This window comes from Cololabis saira, chromosome 15, assembly GCF_033807715.1.
Source record: "Cololabis saira isolate AMF1-May2022 chromosome 15, fColSai1.1, whole genome shotgun sequence".
In the NCBI taxonomy this organism is placed as follows: Eukaryota; Metazoa; Chordata; class Actinopteri; order Beloniformes; family Belonidae; genus Cololabis; species Cololabis saira.
This window is the reverse complement of record NC_084601.1, coordinates 18,319,461-18,334,048: the sequence shown is the minus strand read 5'-3', so window position 1 is coordinate 18,334,048 and position 14,588 is coordinate 18,319,461. Positions and strand designations below refer to the sequence as shown.

General features: G+C 41.0%; 2 protein-coding genes across 2 annotated transcripts in view; one reads left to right on the top strand and one right to left on the bottom strand.

The window, feature by feature from the left end:
- The window catches only part of gja4 (gap junction protein alpha 4), a 146,429-nt gene that overhangs the window by 65,492 nt on the left and 66,349 nt on the right, over positions 1-14,588 (top strand). The gene's annotated exons all lie outside the window — the stretch shown is intronic.
- Positions 1-14,588, bottom strand: part of dlgap3 (discs, large (Drosophila) homolog-associated protein 3) — a 176,850-nt gene that overhangs the window by 112,009 nt on the left and 50,253 nt on the right. The gene's annotated exons all lie outside the window — the stretch shown is intronic.

The window sequence follows — 14,588 nt, the reverse complement described above, 5'->3', positions numbered from 1 at the left end:
GGACCAGCCAGGGATCCTTTCTGGTCAGTCAGATGAAACACTTACCGGTAAGTTCACTTAATGTTTATGCAACTTAATTAAACTCGGCTTGCATGTTTCATTGAAGTTGGAAACTGTTATCCAGACACTTTTTGAGCTTTATTAATTGAAGCATTGCCTAACAAAATTGAAATTTGAAAAGAGGTTGAATAATTCTCAGTGATTTCAAAAAGTAATTTTGCTTTTTGAAAGCCTCACCCCTGCGTCTGTCAACAAACAGCCAGCTTTCTGAGCGTTTTAGCCAATAAATTATTCTGTTTAAAACCACGCTTGTATTCTGCATTTGTGAAACACTGCATGGCTGTGAAGCAGAAAGCCCTGTGTTTTAGCCTGTAACTGCGTACTGAAAAAAAGGAGCACTATTCAGACCATTCAATGCCATAGACAGCCGACTTTTCAGACTTTTTAATCTTCAATAGAGACAGAACAAATACTGCTTTTTGTTTCGAAACAGATTCAAGTACAGTTCAAGTACAGAATGGGCACTCCGCTTCACAATTTTGTGCAGTAGACACAGTTTCTCTGGTCTCTCTCGGCATCTCATCTTATATGAACTTTTTTATTTCTGTCCTCTCACGTTCTTCACGTTTTCTCGACAGAGAACCACAAAAAGTTTGCAGGGATCGACAAAGGTCTGGTGGATCAATAGCAGATGGGCGATGATGACAAAGGCGCCTCTTCTTTAGCGCCCTGGTTTATGGGTGGATCTTTTGTCAATCCACTGTGATCCGGAGGCGAGCTGAGAGCTGGCTTAGTAAGCAAATCGTAGCTCAATCACTATAGTTGATGGAAGTATCTACTGTACATGTGGGGTGCCTTTACTTTTAGCCAAATTGCATGTCATTATTTTTGTACAGGTGCAAAATATGCAAAATGTCATGTGGGATATTACAGAAAGAGTGGATTTGGGAGGCTTGCAATGTTCTGTAAATGGCAACAGTGTTGAAACATATCACATGATCGTTGCCTCTCTGTTGCTTTATTGCACATCTCTGCCCAGACAGAGCGCAATCTGTTTTCCCAACTGAGTACACAGGCCCAACCAATGCAAAGAGGGCCCACACGTGCAGAAATGTGCAAACACACGCTCGCACACAAATGCAACACGGACATAAAAATGCATGCGCGTACAAGCAAGCACGTCATGCATGAATCAAATAAGCGGGGCAAGAAGAACTGAAAATACTCTTGTAGCAGGGGAGCTGAAGCAGGCTGAGACTGGTAATAAAACTCTCTCTCGGTCAGTGAAATCTACAAGAGTATGTTTTTGCGCCCAAGCGTGTGCTGCATGTGCTCTCAGAGGTGTGAGAGGTCTGATTTGTAGCTGTAATAAGGAGAGTCAAGGCCTTGGAATGAGTTCTTTCCTTCAGGGAGCCCTCCCACTCAAATGCTCACACAACAACACAGAAACATCTTAAAAGAAAAAAATAGATCAGTATTCATTTCCTAAAGATGAGATGGAATAGAGTTTCTAATACGCGACCTTAATGTTGCTCTGCACAAGGTAAACAACCTTACCCTGCAGGCTCACGCATCCACTCATAACAATTACACATCTTTTCTTTGTGTTTTTTTCTTTTAACTTTAATGCACTTGAACATTCAGATTCCACTGGTTAATAAGATGAAGTAGAGTTGCTTGCACTCAACGCAGACATCAAAGAATCAGGGGCCTCATTTATAAAAGAGTGCGCAGGATTCATACTAAAAGTGCACGTAAAGCCAAAAGCCAAAAATGACGGGTGCAAAAAAAAATCTGGATTTATAAAACCGTGTGCACGCACACTTGCACGCAATGTTCGTTTTATAAATCACAGTCCAGCTGGAAGGTTGTTCAGCTGAATTCGGCTCATATCCCGCCCTCTACACGCCCACTTTTTACCATAAATGGGCAATGCAAAGTAGTATTTGCATATGAATGAGCCTGCTGAGCATGCGCAGCGGCTTCCTGCAGCCTGTTGATGAATGAGACGCATGATGAGACGTGTCGAGCCACCGTGCCAATAAATTTCATGGAGACTGAGAACGAGATGTTGTGAATGAGGTGGACGACAGGAAAACTACATTATTTGGTGGTCACAGTAAAAGTATAAATAGTATATAAATAGTATTAAATAAAGCGAGTGAAAATAAAACGCGGTGAGGGGCGAGGGCGCAATTTCCACTGGGAACAGGGGGGACATTTCCCCCCCACTTTTCAAACTCATGTTTTTGTCCCCCCCACTTTTTACAGTTTAAGAACTAACGGTAGGCTCAGCCTGTAATTACAAATCATCAAGACACCCTGTGCGAAGACGGGACGGGAGCCCCACTACCCCTCAGTGCTGCTCAAGGCTGATTTATGGTTCCTCATTAAATCGACGCAGAGCCTACGGCGTAGGTGCGTGTCGCTGCATAACCTACGGCGTAGACTCTGCATCGATTTAACGTGGAACCATAATTTAGGTATAATTAGGCTTAAGTAGTGTGTGCGTTTGTGACAAACGTGCATGGGACAATTGTGAAATACGGAATAAACTGCGTTCCGTATTCGTTCAATACGGAACGCAACTTTTAATTCCCAATTATGTAACAATTACGTATTTCAAGGGACGGGTGGCAAGCCCTCTCACCGCGGCTGCAGCTCCAGCAGCAGCTGAGCGTCCTGACTGACGCTGAGCTTCACACACAGAGGGACATGATCAGCGCTATTATATTATAAGTCTGATATGTGATGACATTATTAAGAGTATGACATGAATATGGCTTCATTTCACCACCTCACCATCTGCGTCGCCAGTTCCCCATATCTTAAGTAAGTTCCTACTGGAGGGTTAGGGTTGCCGTAGGGATACGCAGATTTTTCGGTTAGTTTTTTCTTTTTAAATCCCAACCTTTGCGTAGAAGGTGGCTTGCGCATCTTTCAAGCCCTGTTTTGTGTGCAAGCAAACTTTATAAATGAGGCCGCAGAGCTTTTAAGATGGAGGAATTTGCGAAAATTAGTAGCTGCTGGCTCTGAGAGTTATTAAATTGCCATTAGCTCTGTAACTCACCAATCTCTTGTCTTAACAAACCACAAGCATTTACAGTTGTTTATGATTTAGAAATTGAGGGGTTTATTTGTCCCCACGTGACCTTATTTGTGTAATGCTTAGCCCATACTGATGCGTGTCATCTTGCTCCGCCCCTACGCCTTCATAATAATTTCTACTGTACTGTATACAGCTACTCCCAGGTATTCTCTCTATCATTCGTCCGTTAAGCTCATATCGTAGTAACATCAATCCAGCCTTTCTCTGTTGTAAATTGTGTTTCTCGTTTGATTCTGGTTCTGTCGTGCTTGCTACTTCTTGCAGTGCTATGCATGGTTATCTACTTTTACCTTTGTTGAGTCATGCATGAGTCTTTTACCCTTACTGATAGTATGAATACACTATATAACCCTGGTGGTACACAGGGAATCCTAGTTATTTACGCACTGCTTGATGCTCAAACACCAACTGGCTGCACGAGTAGAAGTCGCATAAACTTGTCTGGTATAGCCTGCAACACATCTGACCCATATTATTATTATTTTTATTAATATTATTACATTATTATACTTTTTGTAAATACAATGTACAATTTTGTACAATGTAGACCTGTTCAGTAAAGTAGTTTTGTGGATGAGGGATATGTTACTGACATCCCTGGTGTTGTTAGTGGTTTTAAAGCTTGTTTTTTCTCATAATGTGGGGAAACGTGTGATAAATAGGCAAACAGGCCCGTGAAGATGCCTGGAACACACCACCCTAAATCGACCATAGTTGGCCGTGGCTACCAGCACCTTCGGCTGATCAACGCTGGAGGAGCTGCCGGCGTTTCAGCAGAATATCCGTTCATCACTACGCTTCATAGCATGATGGTGACTGATGAGGAGGCGAGGATGGCGAGCCATTGGCTAAGCTGTCTGCCAATAAAACGGCTATGCCCCATACTATGAATAAATGTATTGATTTTTAATTCACCTGAAGTGGTGCCAGAAGCGTCATGAATGTGGAGAGCAAGATCATTTTAGAACCAGGCTGTAAATATGTTTATGTCTAATTCAAAGTAGGACATTTTAACATGGTATGGAGGGGAATTAATAGAAAACAACAAACTCTACATGAATTCAACACACGTGGTAAAAAAAAATAAAAATAAAAATAAAATAAAAAAATCATATAGGCTGCTGCATTCATGTTTTAGATGTTTCTCTGCTTCAAGACATAAATGACCGTGTCATAAACAGACTTGTGCAGGCCTTAATAACAAGCTGACGACGATCCATTCTTCTAATTAAGGTGTGTTGAAGCAGAAATTCTAATTCAAGCTTAAACCTAAACAGAGAGTGTTGTCATATTATTTTCAATAGTAGAAAACAGAAAGTAGCGGTGAGCATCTTAGAAAAGAACAGCCTCTACAACACAATGTGTTTTCATCCCTGAAGAGACACAAGGGAAGATGAAAATCAGGCAGAAGAGACATCTTTGACTGCAACAGCTCGTAAATCTGAGAGAACTTGCAGCAGGGATGATGCACTTTGTCTCTCTGCAGTTGTCCACACATCTTGTTGTTCAACTGACACATTGGCCAATTAAACTTTTAAACCCTAGCACTCAAACTGACTGATTTTAGGAGGAACTGGGGTCTTTTTTAGAGTGTGGGTACGTGTGTAGGTTTGATATAATAATAACAAAAGAAAACACTTGTGCATAGATATACAGTTAGATCAAATTTAAGTGAATAAAAATAGGAGACTCACAGATGAGCCCCCCGTCATTCAGGGAGGTAAGTCAATCCATAACCAACGTTCTTGTCAGGGTTTTGACATTTCCCCCAGTTTGTGTTTTCAGTTCTGCCCCACCTGTGTCCCATCTGCCCTGATTGTCTGCACCTGTGTCTCGTTATCCCCTGTGTATATCTGGTCTTGTCTTTCCCTGTCGGTCCGTACGGTTTGCTCCCTCCGTGTTGATCCTGCTCAGCAGCGCTTTTGGTTTGTTTTAAGTGAATAAACCCTGCTTTTTTGTGAACTCTTGCCTCCTGCTCTCCTGCGTATGGGTCCTCAACAAACCACACCCGTGACAGTTATTGCATGGTATGAGAAAACTTGCCACCCAAAAGAAACAGCTTTGCAGCAGTGAGCAGATCAGCGTCATATGGCTAACCTTCTACATGTTGGTTTCGTATATGTAGAATTATAGGAATTATTGTTGCCTGCAATCCAGGGAATTCAACCAGATTGCTCTCAAACAGGCACGTCCTGACGGATGTTTTTTCTTCCAACTATGTTAAAGTTCCTTGTAATAGACTAACCATTTTGGTAAAGTCCAATTTATGTGCATTAATTTCCATATTTTCTTTTAATACCCATGAAAACTGAGAATTTCACAGAACTTTGCGACACTACTTATCCATGAGGTTCATATATCCTGCAGTAAAGAGGGAAAATTAAGAGAAAAACCTTCTGCGCATTACAAAGCTGCAATAAATAGTTATTATCATAATATAACTTATTCTGGATGCATTTTCTTTATCCAAAATCCAGGACCAGATTTATTCAGGAAAGTTAACTACTAGGAGTTTTCTGGCAATATTCTACAATTTCAAGGATAATTTACTGTACATAAATACACATTAGTACCTGAGGGGTCCCCACTCAGACATCATTTGAATAATTCATTTTGCATCACAAAGTAAAAGTGTGAAAAACATTTCTGATGCAATCATATAATTTGTAGGTGACTAGCTAAGGATGAGTGACAGGCTTATTTATTTCTATGAGGAAAATAATCACAGGGAGATAGAAAGCTAGACTTTTAAGGATTCATTTCTCAATACTCTCAGACTGCAATAAAAAAAATGTTTTGATTGTCACTTACTTACGGACCACGTCTATGGTGCAAAACAGGTGCAGCAGGTAGATGTCTGAGGGCGTGCATCTGCAGCTGCACTGATCCCAATATGCACGTGAGTGACAGTGACCAGCTGAGCACATACATCCACACAGGATTATGAAACACTGGATTATTCCCTCCACGCCTCAAAGAAGCTCCCTCGAATCTTTAAATGAACAGTCGAGGAGAGGACAGCAGCTTAAAGAGGACTTGGAGATAAAAAATGGCTTCTTCTGAGCCATCCCGAGTGTTTTCAACATGGTTAAAACAAATCCATAGCTTTCAGAAAAGAGCCTTGTGGAATAAAACACCCAATGAAACTCTCCCAAACCCACCTTGCATATTCCTCAATATATGTTTAAGATGACAAGGCTTTTTGTTTTTGCTTGCAGTGTCTGCTTGGAGTTGTGTATTGAATAGGGGTGTAACAATATATTGTGCCACGAAATTTTGCGATACAAAAACGTCACGATACGTGTCGTGGAGGTGACAAACTGTATCGCGATATTAATATTGATCTATTGTGTTGACTAGTAACGCGCATCCGTGTTACTACCATTTTTTCCAGTCATATGTTCCTCATTCAGGGTTGTTAAAAAAATACTGCTATAATATCGTATCGTTATCGTGACCTCAATATTGTGTATCGTACCGTATCGTGAGATTAGTGTATCTTTACACCCCTAGTATTGAAGCATTACAGCAAGATATGTGGATATATTTCTGCATACAGCACAAAGTGTGTTGAACCTGACACCCAGCAGAAAACATCAGCCGGGGGGGGGGGGGGTTAGGGTTAGGTTAGGGGGTAACTTTTGCTTTCTCTTTTTCTGGAGGAATTATTCTTCCTTCACCTTTTCTGCCTAGCAACAGTCACAAGGTGCCCATAGCAAAGAGGGAGGGTGTCTAATGGACCACATTTCTACTGCAACAATTATTAAGGCTTTTAAATAAAAACAATACAATACAATAAACAAATAAGTCTACGAATATTTTGACCTCAATAATTATAATTAATTATAAGCACCCTGGATGCTCCTGTGATCAGTTTAGCTGTATTTGTTATAAATGCCTCATAAAAGACATTTTATTTCAACTTTCGAGCGTGACTCACATTCACTGAAGAGGATGTCTCGTAATACTTTGACTGGAGTAAGTGCTGACATTTATACTGCTTCATTTCTGTACAACAAACTTGGTACACGTGTGGCTGGGTCTACTCAGCAACATCAGTGTCACTGACTCGTGGAAAAGACGGTGTTATTAACGCTGTAATTTACAGCTGTGATCAGACGGCAGCAAAACTGACAGCTTGAGTTCTCGCCCTGCTTTGGTCTGGTGATATAGACAAGAAGACTTACTGACAAGACAAAAATGACAAAAACACATTTTCACAGATGAACAGATGGCCACAATACTCACAGGTTCAAACTTTCCAGAACACAAACAATTCCTCTTTACAACTACTCAAGTCATAAATGTTACTGCCATATATATATATATATATATATATATATATATATATATATATATATATATATATATATATATATATATATATATATATATATATATATATACATACATACATACATATTTATACATACACACACAACGGTCTTTGTGAAAACTCCATTCTGATTGGCTGGCAGGTGTAGGTTAAAAGTGATAACCTACACCTAGAAAACAAGTTCAGTCAAATTGCCCGAGAACATTAATATCATTGCGCTGGATCAACTGCCAGGTGGTAACCACGGCAACGGAGATTCAGAGAAGAAGAGCCGGCTACCGCAGGACAGCGACATGAGTGATTTCGTAATTTCTTTTAATTCATTTGGTGAATTTAACAATTTTGAAGACTGGGATGCAGAAGAGGAGAGAGAAGGAAATAGCCGAGCGGAGCTGAGCGGACTAGAATATCTCCCGTTACCAAGGGAACTGAGTTATGGTATGGTATAAGCAGGATAATGCCCTTCGAGGTGTACATTATCATAAATATATGGACTTCACGTCGGACGGTTCACGCCCCCGCGTCGTCCATATATTTATGATAATGTACACCTCGTCGGGCATTATCCCTTACACACACACATACATATAGGGGCGACAGTAGCTCAGGTGGTAGAGCGGGTCGTCCAATGATCGGAAGGTTGGCGGTTCGAATCCCGCTCCATCCCAGTTGCTGTCGTAGTGTCCTTGGGCAAGACACCTTACCCACCTTGCCCCATTTGAATGTGTATGAATGTTTGGTGGTGGTCGGAGGGGCAGTTTGGCGCAATATGGCAGCCATGCTTCTGTCAGTCTGCCCCAGGGCAGCTGTGGCTACAAACGTAGCTTACCACCACCAGTGAGGATGTGTATGAATGAATAATGATCTCTGTAAACGCTCTGGGTGCCTTGAAAGGCGCTATATAAATCCAAGTCATTATTATTATAATATACACACACACACACACACACACACACAGTATATATCTGCTATATCTGCTATAGTTTACAAATACTCAAATCCCATATTTTATGGCTTGCACAGGATCTAAACCTCAAACTGTCCAGGTTCATGTTATTCTTGGTTTAAACTCTGTACATAAGCACAGTGTTATCGAATCAGTTATTTCATGTACTATTACCATTAGCCGCATATAAACGCATATAAACGCATATAAAGGTCTTATTTTTTTTTCAAAATGTGCCGCGCGCCCAATGACGCAGTGCGCCCAGTGTGTTATTGCAAGGCGGACGTAATTGAAGCCACCATGAGAACATTAAAGGGAGAAGTATGGGCGCGTGATTTGCGGACGTAGTTATTAAGGCAAATGAAAAGGGCTGGATGGATGAAGAGATGATGATAGAGTGGCTGAAGCAGGTCTATGTAAGGTGACCCTGTGGTTTTTTCCACGCATCACCATCGCTGTTGATCTGTGACTCTATGGGTGCCCATCTCACAGCCGATGTGAAAAAAGAAGTAAAACAAATGAACGCTGCGCTTGCTGTTATTCCGGGAGGTGTCAGGACTCAGCCAGTCGGGCTTCATCTGCAGCCCGATCGCGCTGAGACCAGGAGAACAGCTAGAGAGTATGGTTACAGTTATTTAAAAAAAATAGAATAAATAACAGTAACCATACTCTCTAACGTAGCCAGGACGAACTCGCAACGAGCTGTTAGCAGTCCCTCTATTTAACTCCCATAAACAAATTAACTAATGCGCTGCAGCTGAGTGTTCAGAGCACCGGAGCACCGGAGCACGCTCGTGCCCGGCTCGTGCCCGTTGGGCTTCATCCGCAGCCCGATTGCGCAAGCTGGCGCTCGGCGACTTTTCTCGCAGTTATTCACAGTTATTATCATGAACATGCATAGGCTGCACATGTAATGTGCGTTGATCAGCTGCTTGGCTCTCTCTCTCTCGGTATCTCCTCACTCACGTCGTTTCCCTTCAATGGAGGGAAATTTGAATTAGGGCTGATAGTTTTATTTACAATCAAAAAAATCAAACTTAAACTGATTGACGCGGTGTAACGAATATTCGGTAACCAAAATTGTTCGGCCGAAAATAGCAAAAAAACACTTTCGGTGTTCGGTGGAATAAGTGGGGAAAAAAACGAACAATTAATAACGGCGTGTGGTGACGCAATCAAACAGCGAACAGCGTGGGGTGAGCGGCGTGTGGTGTTAAATGCAGCAAACATGTCAGCATGTCAGATCATTACTTGGATGTGGGGAAAAAGCAGAGGACACGAGAAATGATCCAGGCTGAGTTGGATTTGGGAAACCGCTTGGTGATGGAGACGGTGACGGGACGCACAGCGCAGGAGATCGGGAGCGCAGAGAAAAGGGCCCTCTTCTCTTTTTTCTGATTAAATGCATCCGAAATAGACAAACAGGCGATCTATGAGTAACTTCAATGAGAAATAAAACACTGAGATAATATGGATAAAAGGAGGTGCCGGATCCAATCAAATACTTACCGGGTCTTGTTCCGGCAGGATCCGGCACAAATTAAGCCAGATCCCTCCACTAAAGAGGGGAGCTCCGACGAGGAGCTCCACTCTTTAGTAGGGATTTCATATGGATCCAAACCGTTAATAATCATTATTTTCTCCATATACCGGTCCCTGGCTTCCTTGTTTAAGGTATCCCAGTAAATTCCAGTTCCTTTCCAGCAGTTTAACATCTTTTTTTTGCGTTCCGTCTGTTCACTTGGTGAAACAGAAAAGTAGTTTTAAAAGTCCGTCCCGTGCATTTGTTTTGATAGTGAATGAAGAATGGGGACAGGATCTTTCCGGCAGTACGCGCTGGTGCTCATGGGAAATGTAGTGTTCTTTCTGGTAAAGCACTACCGCTTTTGTCCAAAGGAGCCGCCAAACTCAACAAAAGCTGAAAGTTACATTGTGCTGCTTTAAATAAAGCACAATCAAACTAAGTTTTGCTCCCGCTCTATTTTTAAATACGCACACTTGTATGCTTGTGTGTGTGTTGTTGTAAGGCAGCGCGCCATGTGTGTGTGTAGACGGCGCCTTTCCGGTCGGTGCGCTGTATGTGTGTGTTAAATATAGTAATAACACACATAACTGAGGCTGCACCTTTCTTTTCTCTCTCTCTTTGCAGAGACCTATAAGTCTTCCCCACAACCTCGAAAACCTTCTTTAAAGTGAACATACTGCTGCTCCCTTACCTGGATTTTGCTAATCAAATAGGTAAGAGTCTTACTCTAGCAAAGTGTTCATTAACTGATATGAAATAAAGGGGAAATAAAGTTGTTGTGCAATAAAGCATTGCAGTATCGAGCTTCTGTGGTCATGCAAAAAGATGTTAAAACCCACTGTAATGTTTAAAAGAAAAAAGCAGATAATTTCCACAGTATCCTAGTTCTAAATGACGAGACTTGTGGAGGCAGTATTATGATCTGGGTTGCTTGCTAGGTCAGCTGATTATCAATTAATAGAGTTTGTCTTCCCTGCTACCCACCATAGAAGCCAGACCTTAACCCCATTCAGGATCCAGATGTGCTAAAAATGAGTTTACTCAGAGGTGTGACCCATCCATTAGTATTACAAAATCGAAGAGAAGAAATGAAGCAACTCTGAATGAGCTCATCAAAGTGCTACCATGGCAGATGCACAATGTATTCAAATCTAAAGGTCATCCAAAAAATAATAAACACATTCACTTTTCTTTCTTTTTTCTTTGGCCATGCAGTGTATAACATGAGTGTACGCAAAGCTTTTCAGACTAACCTTGCTGACCTGCTAAACACATTTCTTTCCAGGAGGGTTTTTGTTTCTACGTTTGGTTTCATAAAAGACTGCTGTGAGAGCAATTTATTGGATCATACACTTACCAAATAGAAGTCCCATCGAAAACACACATGCTATTACAGCCCAAATGAAGATGGACGATGGACAGTGGACGAGTGCACAGAAGCAATATTTGAGACTAGAGTCACAGGCAGTGTGTACATCCAAGAGACATGAGGTGGGGGGTGGGGTGGGGATAAGTAAACAGATCGATAAAAAATAAATAAAAAAAACAAACCACCTAAAGATGAACAAATATGTTTTGGTGGGGGGACTCTGTAAAGCATTGCCTTTTGGTTTTCACTGGGAATCTGATAAATCCCTAGTTTAACTTCCACCAGACACTGCCCTCCACACTGCCCCACTATCTGTTTGACCTGTGCCAGTTTCCCCCTTTAGATTACCCAGCATGCCCTTGCACATGCAGAGCAATAAGCCAGTTCACCGGGCGCTGAAAGTAGACACAGATGGACAAACATAAAACACAAATAAAGATTTTCTAGAGACAACAGCCGCATATATTGTTATATTTTCTATCATTTAGTTTTTTATATAGACTTAACGAGTGTGCAAGTTAATGCTGAATAAGCTGATGAAGTTGAGCTGGCAAATGATGAAAATATTGGAAAAACTGACAACACGAAGTACATCAACTGATATATTGAGGTTCGTGAGGATTCCTTGCTGTGCTTCAGCTTCACAACTTCACAAACTAACCAAAACCAGTTTTGCTGGGAAAATCCCTCATTGAGAACAATTTGAAGATATTACATAAGTAAAAATTCTATGATTGCTATTACAAATGTTTTTTGTTTTTTTTCAAAAACCTATATTGTATTTCCAATGAATTTGGCCAATGTGACACATGCAGTATCTAGTTGAACACCCTAACTTAATAACATATCATCAGGCTTAATCTAGCAAATGCACAAAACTGAGCTATGTATGCACAGTGATGCATTTTCACAGATGTTCAGATACACTCACACTCCTTTTTAAAGTTTTTCTTGGGAACTTCCAGTACCCCCTAACATGCTGAATTTGCCCAAGCTGGGACACTTAAAGCCAAAGTTTCTCAAATGTTAGATGACTTTTCCAACTTTTCCGCCTCAACTTAATACTTTGTTGCGAAATCAAGCGGATTGTTTGACTCCCAATGAGACTTCTGCACCTGTAGACAGAATAGCATGCCTGTATTATCATTATACTGGTACAATGAAATTAGGCAGCAGCTCCGTAAAAGTGCACACATGCAAAGACAATGTAAACAACGACTGTGTAAACGACAAAATGAGAAACAGGAAACATAAATATATATGCACTATGAAAATTAGTGAATGAGAGAATAATGATGCACATGAATGAGTGGAAGAATATTGCACTTGAATGGATGGAAGAATATTGCACATGAATGAGTAAAGAATATTGCACATAATGGATGAAGAATATTGCACAGTGTGAGGTAGCTTATGAGTTCAGAAAGTTCACAGCTTTGGGAAAGAAGCTGTCCCTGAGTCTGTTTGTTGGGGTCCGTATGGGTATGAGATGGGTGATATGGGTATCAGGTATTCTGGCTCTCTCTTCATGAGCAAACTGCTACATCTACCTCAGGTTTGAAGGTTTCCTGTCAAAAGGAAATTGGACAAATTCCTGTCTGATTTCTTCATGATTTGATTTCAACAACGGAGTCCACCTCGGTTGTTCACTTTCGCTCAAACAGGGATGGATGGTGTGATCTCACACCATCGCTGATGTACTTTCTCACACATCGCTGATGTATTTGACCTTGGAGTTTGCCTCGGGTCTCTTGAAGTTGTTGCCTTTGTTCATCAATCTCTTCAAATTTTTCTTTGCAGTAACATCCAAGGAGGTTGGCTACTGTAGTCAAAGGACACGAAGCTGGTCTTATCTGTAATTCTTTATCTGATGTCCTCAGAAAAATCTCTCTTCTGCTCTCTCTGGTCCATGCTCAGTGTGGTTAACAGAATGATACCAAGCAGCACAGTCACCACTTTAGACCCTTTAACAACTAAATGCTTGACACATAAAACGGTTTATCATATATTGAAGTTAAAAACGCCCTGAATTTTGACTTTAACAGTTTCCAAATAATATCTTTTGTATCATTCTGTCATTTTTTATTGATTTTTACTAGCTAACTTCCAAATTGTTTCAGTGACCAACTAGAGTTTTCACTTTATTTAATGAAATTGTACCAACAAATTTGCCCATGGCTGTTATATAGGAAACATTAGTCTTTTGTCAGCCTGTAAAAGTCCCAATAGAAATTACTCTAATGTCAGTGAATGGAGTTGTTCACATTTTCAGGCCGGGCCCTGCAGGGGAAGAACAGATTTTGCGTAACAAATGAAATCTGCATGTCAAAGCTGATCGAAGTTCAGCTATTAGCCGCTTTAAACCTGCGGATTGATTGGATTTAATCTGTAGGGCTGCAACTAACGACTATTTTAATAGTCGACTAGTCACCGACTATTAAAACGATTAGTCGACTAATCGGAAAATTACGGTAGTAATTTTTTCTTAAATTTAGTATGAGGTTGCTTTAATTATGTAGCAAATGATAAACACAAGAAAGATGGGTACTCAAATGAAAAATAGATAAACCAAGGACAGGCACAGTGATCAGTCTGTATAGACATAAATCCATAAATAAATAAACCTCTGTCCGTTATTTTTCATTTTTTAAGGACAGGCAATTGTGTTATATAAAAAATAAATTATAAAATAAAATAAAACGTCTTGTATTTTTTCTCCATCAAGTGGGTGAAATGGGTTCTGGATGGCAGGACGTTCTCTGGGTTGAACTGGTGTATCATTTGTTGAAACCCGTCACCATCAACCGTGGAGAGCCTCATATCACAGATCAGCATCTATTGACTCAGTGAGGGCAGTCGCCTGTTGCGGGCTACACGTCTGCTTCTTTTGCAGAAAGGGGCCCATGGTGGCTCTCTTCTTCGGACTGCATGCATTTAATTTAAAATACTTTTGTCAGGCACAGTCAGGCATAACGTTAAAGCTCTCTTTTAAAGCCAAAATACGCTCTTACCAAGGCGAGTCCCTTTCATTCAACTGTCCGAGCTGCTTTCTCTTCAAATGCTCGTGCATTACCGACGTACTCCCGTGATAAGCAAGGTCTGCTTTGCAAACCTTGCAATCTTTTTATTTGCCGTATCCAGGCCAAAATGCCCCCAAACTTTTGAAGTTTTGTTACATGCAGCTGCTGTAAAGGACGCCGTCATTCTTGTTTAACCGCTACCCGCTCGCAGAGATTGTATTTAAGTGAGATGCCTCACTCACTCCATTGGAAAAACACGTCTGGCGACAATTGTCGACAATGG